The following is a 15060-nucleotide window of genomic DNA, read 5'->3' on the forward strand; positions in this document are numbered from 1 at the left end:
GGGGGAAGGAGAGGTTGATGAAGATCCAGCAGCACGATGGTGTGGTGGTGGATACAGCAGCGATCTCGGCAGGGCTTCGCCAAGCTTCTGCGAGAGGGAGAGGTGTAACAAGGGGAGAGGGAGGCGCCAAGAGCATGGGTGCGGCTACCCTCCCTCCCCCCTCTTGATATAGGGCCCCTAGGGGGGGCGCGGCCCTAGGAGATGGGATCTCCAAGGGGGGGCGGCGGCCAGGGGGTGGCTTGCCCCCCAAGCCAGGTGGAGGCGCCCCCACCCCTAGGGTTTCCCAACCCTAGGCGTAGGGGGGCCCAAGGGGGCGCACCAGCCCACCAGGGGCTGGATCCCCTTCCACTTCAGCCCATGGGGCCCTCCGGGATAGGTGGCCCCACCCGATGGACCCCCGGGACCCTTCCGGTGGTCCCGGTACAATATCGGTGACCCCCGAAACTTTCCCGATGGCCGAAACCTGACTTCCTATATATAATTCTTTACCTCCGGACCATTCCGGAACTCCTCATGACGTCCGAGATCTCATCCGGGACTCCGAATAACTTTCGGTTTACTGCATACTCATATCTCTACAACCCTAGCGTCACCGAACCTTAAGTGTGTAGACCCTACGGGTTCGGGAGACATGCAGACATGACCGAGACGCCTCTCCGGTCAATAACCAACAGCGGGATTTGGATACCCATGTTGGCTCCCACATGCTCCTCGATGATCTCATCGGATGAACCACGATGTTGAGGATTCAAGCAACCCTGTATACAATTCCCTTTGTCAATCGGTACGTTACTTGCCCCAGATTCGGTCGTCGGTATCCCAATACCTCGTTAATCTCGTTACCGGCAAGTCACTTCACTCGTACCGTAATGCATGATCCCGTGACCAGACACTTGGTCACATTGAGCTCATTATGATGATGCATTACCGAGTGGGCCCAGAGATACCTCTCCGTCATACGGAGTGACAAATCCCAGTCTCGATTCGTGCCAACCTGATAACCCACAAGTATAGGGGATCGCAACAGTTTTCGAGGGTAGAGTATTCAACCCAAATTTATTGATTCGACACAAGGGGAGCCAAAGAATATTCTCAAGTATTAGTAGCTGAGTTGTCAATTCAACCACACCTGGAAACTTAGTATCTGCAGCAAAGTGTTTAGTAGCAAAGTAATATGATAGTGGTGGTAACGGTAAAAAAAGTAAAGACAACAAAAGTAATGTTTTTGGTATTTTTGTAGTGATTGTAACAGTAACAACGGAAAAGTAAATAAGCGAGAACCAGTATATGGAAAACTCGTAGGCACCGGATCAATGATGGATAATTATGCCGGATGTGGTTCATCATGTAACAGTCATAACATAGGGTGACACAGAACTAGCTCCAGTTCATCAATGTAATGTAGGCATGTATTCCGAATATAGTCATACATGCTTATGGAAAAGAACTTGCATGACATCTTTTGTCCTACCCTCCCGTGGCAGCGGGGTCCTATTGGAAACTAAGGGATATTAAGGCCTCCTTTTAATAGAGAACCGGAACAAAGCATTAGCACATAGTGAATACATGAACTCCTCAAACTATGGTCATCACCGGGAGTGGTCCCGATTATTGTCACTTCGGGGTTGCCGGATCATAACACATAGTAGGTGAAAGACTTGCAAGATAGGATCAAGAACACACATATATTCATGAAAACATAATAGGTTCAGATCTGAAATCATGGCACTCGGGCCCTAGTGACAAGCATTAAGCATAGCAAAGTCATAGTAACATCAATCTCAGAACATAATGGATACTAGGGATCAAACCTTAACAAAACTAACTTGATTACATGATAAATCTCATCCAACCCATCACCGTCCAGCAAGCCTATGATGCAATTACTCACGCACGGCGGTGAGCATCATGAAATTGGTGATGGAGGATGGTTGATGATGACGACGGCGACGAACTCCCCTCTTCGGAGCCCCGAACGGACTCCAGATCAGCCCTCCCGAGAGAGATTAGGGCTTGGCGGCGGCTCTGTATCGTAAAACGCGATGAAACTTTCTCTCCGATTTTTTTTCTCCCCGAAAGCCAATATATGGAGTTGGAGTTGGCGTCGGAGGGCATCCAGGGGGACCACAAGGTAGGGGGGCGCGCCCCTCCCCTGTGGGCGCGCCCCCCACCCTCGTGGACAGGGTGTGGGCCCCCTGGTCTTCATCTTTGGCGAGGATTTTTTATTATTTATTATAAGATATTCCGTGGAGTTTCAGGTCATTCCGAGAACTTTTGTTTTCTGCACATAAAACAACATCATGACAATTCTGCTGAAAACAACGTCAGTCCGGGTTAGTTCCATTCAAATCATACAAGTTAGAGTCCAAAACAAGGGCAAAAGTGTTTGGAAAAGTAGATACGACGGAGACGTATCAATTCCCCCAAGCTTAAACCCTTGCTTGTCAAACTGAAAGAGAAAAAGAAAAACTTTTATAAACTCTGTTTGCTCTTGTTGTTGTAAACATGAAAAGCCAGCATTCAAGTTTCAACAATTATTATGAACTAACCATACTCACAATAACACGTAGGTCTCACAATTACTCATATCAATAGCATAATCAGCTAGCGAGCCATAATAACAAAACTCGGATGACAACACTTTCTCAAAATAATCATAACATGATATAACAAAATGGTATCTCGTTCGCCCTTTCTGAGACCGCAAAACATAAATGCAGATCACCTTTAAAGATCAAGGACTGACTAAACATTGTAATTCATGGTAAAAGAGATCCAGTCAAGTCATACCCAAAATAAACCAATTATAATGAATGCAAATGACAGCGTGCTCTCCAGCGGGTGCTTTTTAATAAGAAGGGTGATGACTCAACATAAAAGTAAATAGATAGGCCCTTCGCAGCGGGAAGCAGGGATTTATAGAGGTGCCAGAGCTCGATTTTGAAATAGATATAATTTATATTTTGAGCGGCATACTTTCACTATCAACGCAACAACTATGAGATGGTTGTATCTTCCATACTACATGCATTATAGGCAGTTCCCAAACAGAATGGTAAAGGTTTATACTCCCCCTCCTCCACAAGCATCAATCCATGGCTTGCTCGAAACAACGAGTGCCTCCAACATTCAACGGGTCCCAGGGGGAGCTTTGTTTAATTATTTGATTTGCTTTGATCTTTTTGGATCATGGGACTGGGCATCCCGGTTACCGACCCTTTCTCGTGAATGAGGAGCGGAGTCCACTCCTCTTGAGAATAACCCACCTAGCATGGAAGATATAGGCAGCCCTAGTTGCACATGAGCCGCTCGAGCATACAAAACAGAATTTCATTTGAAGGTTTGGAGTTTGGCACATACAAATTTACTTAGAACGGCAGGTAGATACCGCATATAGGAAGGTATAGTGGACTCATATGGAACAACTTTGGGTTTAAGGAGTTTGGATGCACAAGCAGTATTCCCGCTTAGTGCAGGTGAAGGCTAGCAAAAGACTGGGAAGCGACCAACTGAGAGAGCGACAACAATCGTAAACATGCATTAATATTAATTTACACCGAATACAAGCATGAGTAGGATATAATCCACCATGAACATAAATATCATGAAGGCTATGTTGATTTGATTCAACTACATGCGTGAACATGTGCCAAGTCGAGTCACTCAATTCATTCAAAGGAGGATACCATCCCATTATACCATATCATAATCATTCTAATAGCATGTTGGCATGCAAGGTAAACCATTATAACTCATAGCTAATCAAGCATGGCACAAGCAACTATAATCTCTAAATGTCATTGCAAATATGTTTACTTCATAATAGCTGAATCAGGAACGATGAATCATCATATTTACAAAAACAAGAGAGGTCGAGTTCATACCACCTTTTCTCATCCCAATAAGTCCATCATATATCATCATTATTGCCTTTCACTTGCACGACCGAATGGTGTGTATAATAATAAGAGTGCACTTGCATTGGACTAAGCTGGAATCTGCAAGCATTCAACTCAAGAGAGAAGACAAGTAATATGGGATCTAAGTTAGATAAACAATAATGCATATAAGAGCCACTAAGCATTTTCAATATAGTCTTCTCGACCCCCAAAGAAAGGAAAAGAAATAAAAAACTATTTACACGGGAAAGCTCCCAACAAGCAAAAGAAGAACGGGAAATATTTTTGGGTTTTCTTTTTAATTCTACTACAAGCAAGGAAAGTAGACTAACTATTTTTTTGTTTTTTCTTAAGGTTTATCAAACACACAAGAAGAAAGTAGGAAAAAGGAAATAAACTAGCATGGATATTACAGTGAAAGAGTATGAGCACCGACATGTAGCAATGAGTGTGTGTGAACATGAATGTAATGTCGGTGGGAAATACGTACTCCCCCAAGCTTAGGCTTTTAGCCTAAGTTGGTCTATTGCCAGGGATGGCCTGGTGGATATCCGTATGTGTAGCTGGGGTCATACTGTGATGCAGCGGCTATCGCCTCCTGAGCTGCAGCGTGGCATCAAGCAGCCTCCACTCTCCTCTCGTATTCATCTGCCTCCTCTCTTGTAATAACATATCTTCCTTTTGTCTGAAAATCAAAGAAGGCAGGAGCAGGAAGAGCAATATGGACTACATGACGTTTGTTAAAGATTAGTCGATACTGGAGAGGTGGCTCTGTCCTCTCAACAAACCGGTGAGAAACCATAGAATCAAAATCTAAATAAGAAGGAGGTAACTCCATATCACCCTCACGAATGTCTATCTCAAGAAAATTAGCTAAGTGGGTTGCATAAATTCCTCCAAAGAAATCCCCGTTATGTCTATTCTGATGCAACCTGCGAGCTACGATGGCTCCCATATGGTAAGATTGGTCTCCTAACACAACACTTCTGAGAATGCTGAGATCAGGAGCACATAAGTAACATACTTCATCCTTAGCATTAATACATCTACCTATAAAGAGAGCAAAATAATGTATAGCGGGAAAATGAATGCTCCCTAAAGTGACTTGTATTATGTCTCTAGATTCCCCCACAGTTATTTTAGCAAGAAAATCTCTATATTCAGATTTAGGGGGATCCCTAACATTACCCCATGATGGAAACTTGCAAGCAGAGGTGAAATCCTCTAAGTCCATGGTATAAGATTTGTCATAAAGGTCAAACATGACTGAAGGAGAATTACGCGAAGATGAAAACTCAAACCTCCTCACAAATGAACCTGTGAGATCATGATACTGGGGGCATTTGTTAGCTTCAAAGTCCTCAAGACCGACGTTACTCAAATATGTACTAAATTCTTCTTTGATTCCCACTTGATTCATAAAATTTTCTGAAGGCCATTCACAGGGCCTCACAGGGGCGTCTCTTGGTGGTTCCTCGTCAGCATCACGTATTGCAAGTCTGGGACCTTGCTTCCTTGAAGAACCACCTTGGAACATCCTCCTAAACATATTGTTTCCTATGAAAAATTTCTGAAATTTTTAGTATCTTCAAATAAAAGTGAACCAACTTCAATAAAACTGATAGTAACAACTCCCACAAGTGCCTAGAGCCTATATAAAGCATTGGAACTACTTGGAACGATATAAATTTGACATGCAAGCTCAAGAACATGGTCACCTATGCAGCACAAATTTGCAATGAATAAAGCACTAGAACAAAAACTAATTGGACCAATGGAGGAGTCACATACCAAGGAACAATCTCCCCAAGCAGTTTTGCGAGAGGTGCCTTGAGCAAGGAGATTGAAAATCACAGCAACGGGGGCTAGAACTCGTGCTTGAGTTGTGTTTTCGTGTTTGTGTGAGGCAGAGGAAGAAGATGGGTGAAGGAATAAGTGGAGGAGGGCCACCGTGGGGCCACGAGGCAGGGGGGCGCGCCCTCCACCCTCGTGGCCAGGTGGCAGCTCCCCCCGTGGTGATTTTTGCACAGTAAATTCTTAAATATTCCCAAAAAATCATAAAAAATTGGCATGGCATTCTGAGGACTTTTATTTTCGGGATATTTTTATATTGAGCGGATAAGTTAGGAGACAGACAGAAAAATACTATTTTACTTTATTTCTACTAAACAAAAGAAAATATAAAGAGGGTACAGAAGGTTGTGCTTCTAGTTTCATCCATCTCGTGATCATCAAAATGAATCCACTAACAAGGTTGATCAAGTCTTGTTAACGAGCTCATTCCGATTAACACGGAACCGGAGAAATTTCGAATAGCACTAAGTTACCTCAATGGGGATATGAAAATCCCCAACAATGAGTATATCATACTTGTTTTTGACAGTAGGGAGAGGAAATTCAAAACCTCCAAATATAATCGATGGAATTTTTCCAGTAGAGTTGATACTGTAAACTTGAGGTTGTTTCCTCGCAAACTGCACCGTGTGTTCATTTCCATTAACATGAAAAGTGACATTGCCTTTGTTGCAATCAATAACAGCCCCTGCAGTATTAAGGAAAGGTCTTCCAAGAATAATAGACATACTATCATCCTCAGGAATATCAAGAATAACAAAGTCCGTTAAAATAGTAACATTTGCTACCACAACAGGCACATCCTCACAAATATCGACAGGTATAGCAGTTGATTTATCAGCCATTTGCAAAGATATTTCAGTAGGTGTCAACTTATTCAAGTCAAGTCTGCGATATAAAGAGAGAGGCATAACACTAACACCGGCTCCAAGATCACACAAAGCAGTTTTAACATAATTTCTCTTAATGGAGCATGGTATAGTAGGTACTTCGGGATCTCCAAGTTTCTTTGGTAGTCCACCCTTAAAAGTATAATTAGCAAGCATGGTGGAAATTTCAGCTTTAGGTATCTTTCTTTTATTAGTAATAATATCCTTCATATTCTTAGAATAAGGGTTTGTTTTGAGCACATCAGTTAATCACATACGCAAAAAGATAGGTCTAATCATTTCAGCAAAGCGCTCAAAATCCTCATCATCCTTTTTCTTGGATGGTTTTGGAGGAAAAGGCATGGGTTTCTGAACCCATGGTTCCCTTTCTTTACCATGTTTCCTAGCAACAAAATCTCTTTTATCATAACGTTGATTCTTTGATTGTGGGTTATCAAGATCAACATCAGGTTCAACTTCTACATCATTATCATTACTAGGTTGAGAATCAACATGAACATTATCATTAACATTATCACTAGGTTCATGTTCATCACCTGATTGTGTTTCAGCATCAGAAATAGAAGTATCATTTGGATTCTCAGGTGTCTCAGCAATAGGTTCACTAGAAGTTTGCAAAGTCCTATCATTTTTCTTTTTCTTCTTTCTAGAAGAACTAGGTACATCAATATTATTTCTCTGAGAATCTTGCTCGATTCTCTTAGGGTGGCCTTCAGGATACAAAGGTTCCTGAGTCATTCTACCAGTTCTAGTAGCCACTCTAACATCATAATCATTTTTCTTACTATTCATTTCATTAAGCACTTCTTTCTAAGCTTTAAGTACTTATTCTACTTGAGTGGTAACCATAGAAGCATGTTTGCTAACAAGTTTAAGTTCACCTCTAATATTAGCCATATAATCACTCAAGCATTTAATCATAAAGGTATTCTGTTTTAATTGTATACCAAAATAAGCATTAAAGTAATCTTGCTTAAACATAAAGTCATCAAACTCATCCAAGCACTGACTAGCAATTTTAGTAGGAGGGACTTCAGTTTTATCATATCTGTAGAGAGAATTTACCTTTACTACCTGTGTCAGGATGTCGGGAGGTTCTTCATTAAATAAGTAATTGAGATCATATACTTCTTCAACAGGCGGTAAATTAAGACCATGTACTTCTTCAATAGGAGGTAAATTCTTAACATCTTCAGCTTTAATACCTTTTTCTTTCATAGATTTCTTTGCCTCTTGCATATCTTCGGGACTGAGAAATAGGACACCTCTCTTCTTCAGAGTTGGTTTAGGAATAGGCTCAGTAATTGGCTCAGGAGATGGCTCGGGAGTTGGCTCAGGAGGTGCCCAATTATTTTCATTTGTCAACATATTATTCAATAGAATTTCAGCTTCATCCAGTGTTCTTTCCCTGAAAAGAGAACCAACACAACTATCCAGGTAATCTCTGGAAGCATCAGTTAGTCCATTATAAAAGATATCAAGTATTTCAGGTTTCTTAAGAGGATGATCAGGCAAAGCATTAAGTAACTTGAGAAGCCTCCCCCAAGCTTGTGGGAGACTCTCCTATTCAATTTGCACAAAATTATATATATCCCTCAAAGCAGCTTGTTTCTTATGAGCAGGGAAATATTTAGCAGAGAAGTAATAAACCATATCCTGGGGACTTTGCACACAACCAGGATCAAGAGAATTAAACCATATCTTAGCATCACCCTTTAATGAGAATGGAAATATTTTGAGTAAATAAAGGTAGCGCGATCTCTCATTGTTAGTAAACAGGGTAGCTATATCATCTAACTTACGAAGATGTGCCACAACAGTTTCAGATTCATAGCCATAAAAAGGATCGGATTCAACCAAAGTAATTATATCTAGATCAACAGAAAAATCATAATAATCCTGATCAGGAATACAGATAGGTGAAGTAGCCAAAGCAGGGTCGGGTCTCATCCTACCTCTAAAAGATTCTTTACTCCATTTAAGTAGCAACCTATTACGTTCAAGACTATCCTGGCAAGCAAGAATAGCTTCAGTAGATTCAGCATTAAAAAGGTAACCCTCAGGAATAGCAGGCCTATTTTCATGATCACTAACATCATCGTGTTCAGTTTCAATAATTTCTCTTTCTCTAGACTTAGAAATTTGTTCATCTAGAAATTCACCAAGAGGCACAGTAGTATCAAGCATAGAAGTAGTTTCATCATAAGTATCATGCATAGCAGAAGTGGCATCATCAATAACATGCGACATATTGGAACGAATAGCAGAAGCAGGTTTAGGTGTCGCTAGCTTGTTTATAACAGAAGGTGAATCAAGTGCAGAGCTAGATGGCAGTTCCTTACCTCCCCTCGTAGTTGAGGGATAAATAGTTGTCTTAGCGTCTTTTAAGTTCTTCATAGTGTCCAGCAGATATAAATCCCAAGTGACTCAAAGAATAGAGCTATGCTCCCCGGCAATGGCGCCAGAAAAAGGTCTTGATAACCCACAAGTATAGGGGATTGCAACATTTTTCGAGGGTAGAGTATTCAATCCAAATTTATTGATTCGACACAAGGGGAGCCAAAGAATATTCTCAAGTATTAGCAGCTGAGTTGTCAATTCAACCACACCTGGAAACTTAGTATCTGCAGCAAAGTGTTTAGTAGCAAAGTAATATGATAGTGGTGGTAACAGTAACAAAAGTAAAGACAACAAAAGTAATGTTTTTGGTATTTTTGTAGTGATTGTAACAGTAACAACAGAAAAGTAAATAAGCGAGAACCAGTATATGGAAAACTCGTAGGCACCGGATCAATGATGGATAATTATGCCGGATGTGGTTCATCATGTAACAGTCATAACATAGGGTGACACAGAACTAGCTCTAGTTCATCAATGTAATGTAGGCATGTATTCCGAATATAGTCAGACGTGCTTATGGAAAAGAACTTGCATGACATCTTTTGTCCTACCCTCCCGTGGCAGCGGGGTCCTATTGGAAACTAAGGGATATTAAGGCCTCCTTTTAATAGAGAACCGGAACAAAGCATTAGCACATAGTGAATACATGAACTCCTCAAACTATGGTCATCATCAGGAGTGGTCCCGATTATTGTCACTTCGGGGTTGCCGGATCATAACACATAGTAGGTGACTATAGACTTGCAAGATAGGATCAAGAACACACATATATTCATGAAAACATAATAGGTTCAGATCTGAAATCATGGCACTCGGGCCCTAGTGACAAGCATTAAGCATAGCAAAGTCATAGCAACATCAATCTCAGAACATAATGGATACTAGGGATCAAACCTTAACAAAACTAACTTGATTACATGATAAATCTCATCCAACCCATCACCGTCCAGCAAGCCTATGATGCAATTACTCACGCACGGCGGTGAGCATCATGAAATTGGTGATGGAGGATGGTTGATGATGACGACGGCGACGAACTCCCCTCTTCGGAGCCCCGAACGGACTCCAGATCAGCCCTCCCGAGAGAGATTAGGGCTTGGCGGCGGCTCTGTATCGTAAAACGCGATGAAACTTTTTCTCCGATTTTTTTTCTCCCCGAAAGCCAATATATGGAGTTGGAGTTGGCGTCGGAGGGCATCCAGGGGGACCACGAGGTAGGGGGGCGCGCCCCTCCCCTGTGGGCGCGCCCCCCACCCTCGTGGATAGGGTGTGGACCCCCTGGTCTTCATCTTTGGCGAGGATTTTTTATTATTTATTATAAGATATTCCGTGGAGTTTCAGGTCATTCCGAGAACTTTTGTATTCTGCACATAAAACAACATCATGGCAATTCTGCTGAAAACAGCGTCAGTCCGGGTTAGTTCCATTCAAATCATACAAGTTAGAGTCCAAAACAAGGGCAAAAGTGTTTGGAAAAGTAGATATGACAGAGACGTATCATAACCCAACAGACACTTTCGGAGATACCCGTAGTGCACCTTTATAGTCACCTAGTTACGTTGCGACGTTTGGCACACCCAAAGCACTCCTACGGTATCCGGGAGTTGCACAATCTCATGGTCTAAGGAAATGATACTTGACATTTGGAAAAGCTCTAGCAAAACGAACTACACGATCTTTGTGCTATGCTTAGGATTGGGTCTTGTCCATCACATCATTCTCCTAATGATGTGATCCTGTTATCAATGACATCCAGTGTCCATAGTCAGGAAACCATGACTATCTGTTGATCAACGAGCTAGTTAACTAGAGGCTCACTAGGGACATATTGTGGTCTATGTATTCACACGTGTATTACGATTTCCGGATAACACAATTATAGCATGAATAACAGAAAATTATCATGAACAAAGAAATATAATAATAACCATTTTATTATTGCCTCTAGGTCATATTTCCAACAGTCTCCCACTTGCACTAGAGTCAATAGTCTAGTTATATTGTGATGAATCGAACACCCATAGAGTTCTGGTGTTGATCATGTTTTGCTCTAGGGAGAGGTTTAGTCAACGGATCTGCTACATTCAGGTCCGTATGTACTTTACAAATATCTATATCTCCATCTTGAACATTTTCACGAATGGAGTTGAAGCGACGCTTGATGTGCCTGGTATTCTTGTGAAACCTGGGCTCCTTGGCAAGTGCAATAGCTCCAGTGTTGTCACAGAAGAGTGCGATCGGCCCCGACGCATTGGGTATGACTCCCAGGTCGGTGATGAACTCCTTCACCCAGATTGCTTCATGCGCTGCCTTCGAGGCTGCCATGTATTCTGCTTCACATGTAGATCCCACCACAACGCTTTGCTTGCAATTGCACCAGCTTACTGCCCCACCGTTCAAAATATACACGTATCCGGTTTGTGACTTAGAGTCATCCAGATCTGTTTCGAAGCTAGCGTCGACGTAACCCTTTACGACGAGCTCTTCATCACCTCCAAAAACAAGAAACATATCCTTAGTCCTCTTCAGGTACTTCAAGATATTCTTGACCGCTGTCCAGTGTTCCTTGCCGGGATTACTTTGGTACTTTCCTACCAAACTTACGGCAAGGCTTACATCAGGTCTGGTACACAGCATGGCATACATAATAGACCCTATGGGTAAGGCATAGGGGATGACGCTCATCTCTTCTATATCTTCTGCCGTGGTCGGGCATTGAGCCGAGCTCAATCTTACACCTTGCAATACAGGCAAGAACCCTTTCTTGGACTGATCCATATTGAACTTCTTCAATATCTTATCAAGGTATGTGCTTTGTGAAAGACCTATGAGGCGTCTTGATCTATCCCTATAGATCTTGATGCCTAATATGTAAGCAGCTTCTCCAAGGTCCTTCATTGAAAAACACTTATTCAAGTAGGCCTTAATGTTGTCCAAAAGTTCTATATCATTTCCCATGAAAAGTATGTCATCCACATATAATATGAGAAATGCTACAGAGCTCCCACTCACTTTCTTGTAAACGCAGGCTTCTCCATAAGTCTGCATAAACCCAAACGCTCTGATCATCTCATCAAAGCGAATGATCCAACTCCGAGATGCTTGCACCAGCCCATAAATGGATTGCTGGAGCTTGCATACCTTGTTAGCATTCTTAGGATCGACAAAACCTTCGGGCTGCATCATATACAGTTCTTCCTTAAGATAGCCGTTAAGGAATGCCGTTTTGACGTCCATCTGCCATATCTCATAATCATAGTACGCGACAATTGCTAACATGATTCGGACGGACTTTAGCTTCGCTACGGGAGAGAAAGTCTCATCGTAGTCAACCCCTTGAACTTGTCGACACCCCTTAGCAACAAGTCGAGCTTTATAGATGGTAACATTACCATCCGCGTCCGTCTTCTTCTTAAAGATCCATTTGTTTTCTATCACTCGCCGATCATCGGGCAAGTCTGTCAAAGTCCATACTTTGTTTTCATACATGGATTCTATCTCGAATTGCATGGCTTCAAGCCATTTGTTGGAATCTGGGCCCGCCATCGCTTCTTCATAGTTCGAAGGTTCACCGTTGTCTAACAACATGATTTCCAAGACAGGGTTGCCATACCACTCTGGTGTGGAACGTGTCCTTGTGGACCTACGAAGTTCAGTAGCAACTTGATCCGACGTACCTTGATCATCATCATTAATTTCCTCTCTAGTCTGTGTAGGCACCACAGGAACATCTTCCTGAGCTGCGCTACTTACCGGTTCAAGAGGTAGTACTTCATCAATTTCCACTTTCTTCCCACTTACTTCTCTCAAGAGAAACTCTTTCTCCAGAAAGGACCCATTCTTGGCAACAAAGATCTTGCCTTCGGATCTAAGGTAGAAGGTATACCCAATGGTTTCCTTAGGGTATCCTATGAAGACGCATTTTTCCGACTTGGGTTCGAGCTTTTTAGGTTGAAGTTTCTTGACATAAGCATCGCATCCCCATACTTTTAGAAACGACAGCTTAGGTTTCTTCCCAAACCATAATTCATACGGTGTCGTCTCAACGGATTTAGACGATGCCCTATTTAAATTGAATGTAGCTGTCTCTAGAGCGTATCCCCAAAAAGATAGCGGTAAATCGGTAAGAGACATCATAGATCGCACCATATCCAATAAAGTGCGATTACGATGTTCGGACACACCGTTACGCTGAGGTGTTCCAGGCGGCGTGAGTTGTGAAACGATTCCACATTTCCTTAAGTGCGTACCAAATTCGTGACTTAAATATTCTCCTCCATGATCTAATCATAAGAACTTTATCTTTCGGTCACGTTGATTTTCTACCTCATTCAGAAATTCCTTGAAATTTTCAATGGTCTCAGACTTGTGTTTCATCAAGTAGACATACCCATATCTACTCAAGTCATCAGTGAGAGTGAGAACATAACAATATCCTCCGCGAGCCTCAGCACTCATTGGACCGTACACATCAGTATGTATGATTTCCAATAAGTTGGTTGCTCGCTCCATTGTTCCGGAGAACGGAGTCTTGGTCATTTTGCCCATGAGGCATGGTTCGCATGTGTCAAATGATTCATAATCGAGAGACTCTAAAAGTCCATTAGCATGGAGCTTCTTCATGCGCTTGACACCAATGTGACCAAGGCGGTAGTGTCACAAGTATGTGGGACTATCGTTATCAACTTTACATCTTTTGGTATTCACACTATGAATATGTGTAACATCACGTTCGAGATTCATTAAGAATAAACCATTGACCATCGGGGCATGACCATAAAACATATCTCTCATATAAATAGAACAACCATTATTCTCGGATTTAAATGAGTAGCCATCCCACATTAAATGAGATCCAGATACAATGTTCATGCTCAAAGCTGGCACTAAATAACAATTATTGAGGTTTAAAACTAATCCCGTAGGTAAATGTAGAGGTAGCGTGCCGACGGTGATCACATCGACCTTGGAACCATTCCCGACGCGCATCGTCACCTCATCCTTCGCCAGTCTCCGCTTATTCCGCAGCTCCTGCTTTGAGTTACAAATATGAGCAACTGCACCGGTATCAAATACCCAGGAGCTACTACGAGCACTAGTAAGGTACACATCAATTACATGTATATCACATATACCTTTAGTGTTGCTGGCCTTCTTGACCGCTAAGTATTTGGGGCAGTTCCGCTTCCAGTGACCCTTCCCTTTGCAATAAAAGCACTCAGTCTCAGGCTTTGGTCCATTCTTTGACTTCTTCCCGGCAGCTGGCTTACCGGGCGCGGCAACTTCCTTGCCGTCCTTCTTGAAGTTCTTCTTACCCTTGCCTTTCTTGAACTTAGTGGTTTTATTCACCATCAACACTTGATGTTCCTTTTTGATCTCTACCTCTGCTGATTTCAGCATTGAATATACTTCAGGAATGGTCTTTTCCATCCCCTGCATATTGAAGTTCATCAAAAAGATCTTGTAGCTCGGTGGAAGCGACTGAAGGATTCTGTCAATAACCGCATCATCCGGGAGATTAACTCCCAGCTGAGTCAAGCGGTTGTGCAACCCAGACATTTTGAGTATGTGATCACTGACATAACTATTTTCGTCCATCTTAGAGCTGAAGAACTTGTCGGAGACTTCATATCTCTCGACCCGGGCATGAGCTTGGAAAACCATTTTCAGCTCTTCGAACATCTCATATGCTCCGTGTTGCTCAAAACGCTTTTGGAGCCCCGGTTCTAAGCTGTAAAGCATGCCGCACTAAACGAGGGAGTAATCATCAGCACGAGACTGCCAAGCGTTCATAACGTCTTGGTTCTCTGGGATGGGAGCTTCACCTAGCGGTGCTTCTAAGACATAATCTTTCTTTGCAGCTATGAGGATGATCCTCAGGTTCCGGACCCAGTCCGTATAGTTGCTGCCATCATCTTTCAGCTTGGTTTTCTCTAGGAACGCGTTGAAGTTGAGGTGGACATGAGCGTTGGCCATTTGATCTACAAGACATATTTGCAAAGGTTTTTAGACTAAGT

Source organism: Triticum aestivum, chromosome 7B (assembly GCF_018294505.1).
Source record: "Triticum aestivum cultivar Chinese Spring chromosome 7B, IWGSC CS RefSeq v2.1, whole genome shotgun sequence".
NCBI lineage: Eukaryota > Viridiplantae > Streptophyta > Magnoliopsida > Poales > Poaceae > Triticum > Triticum aestivum.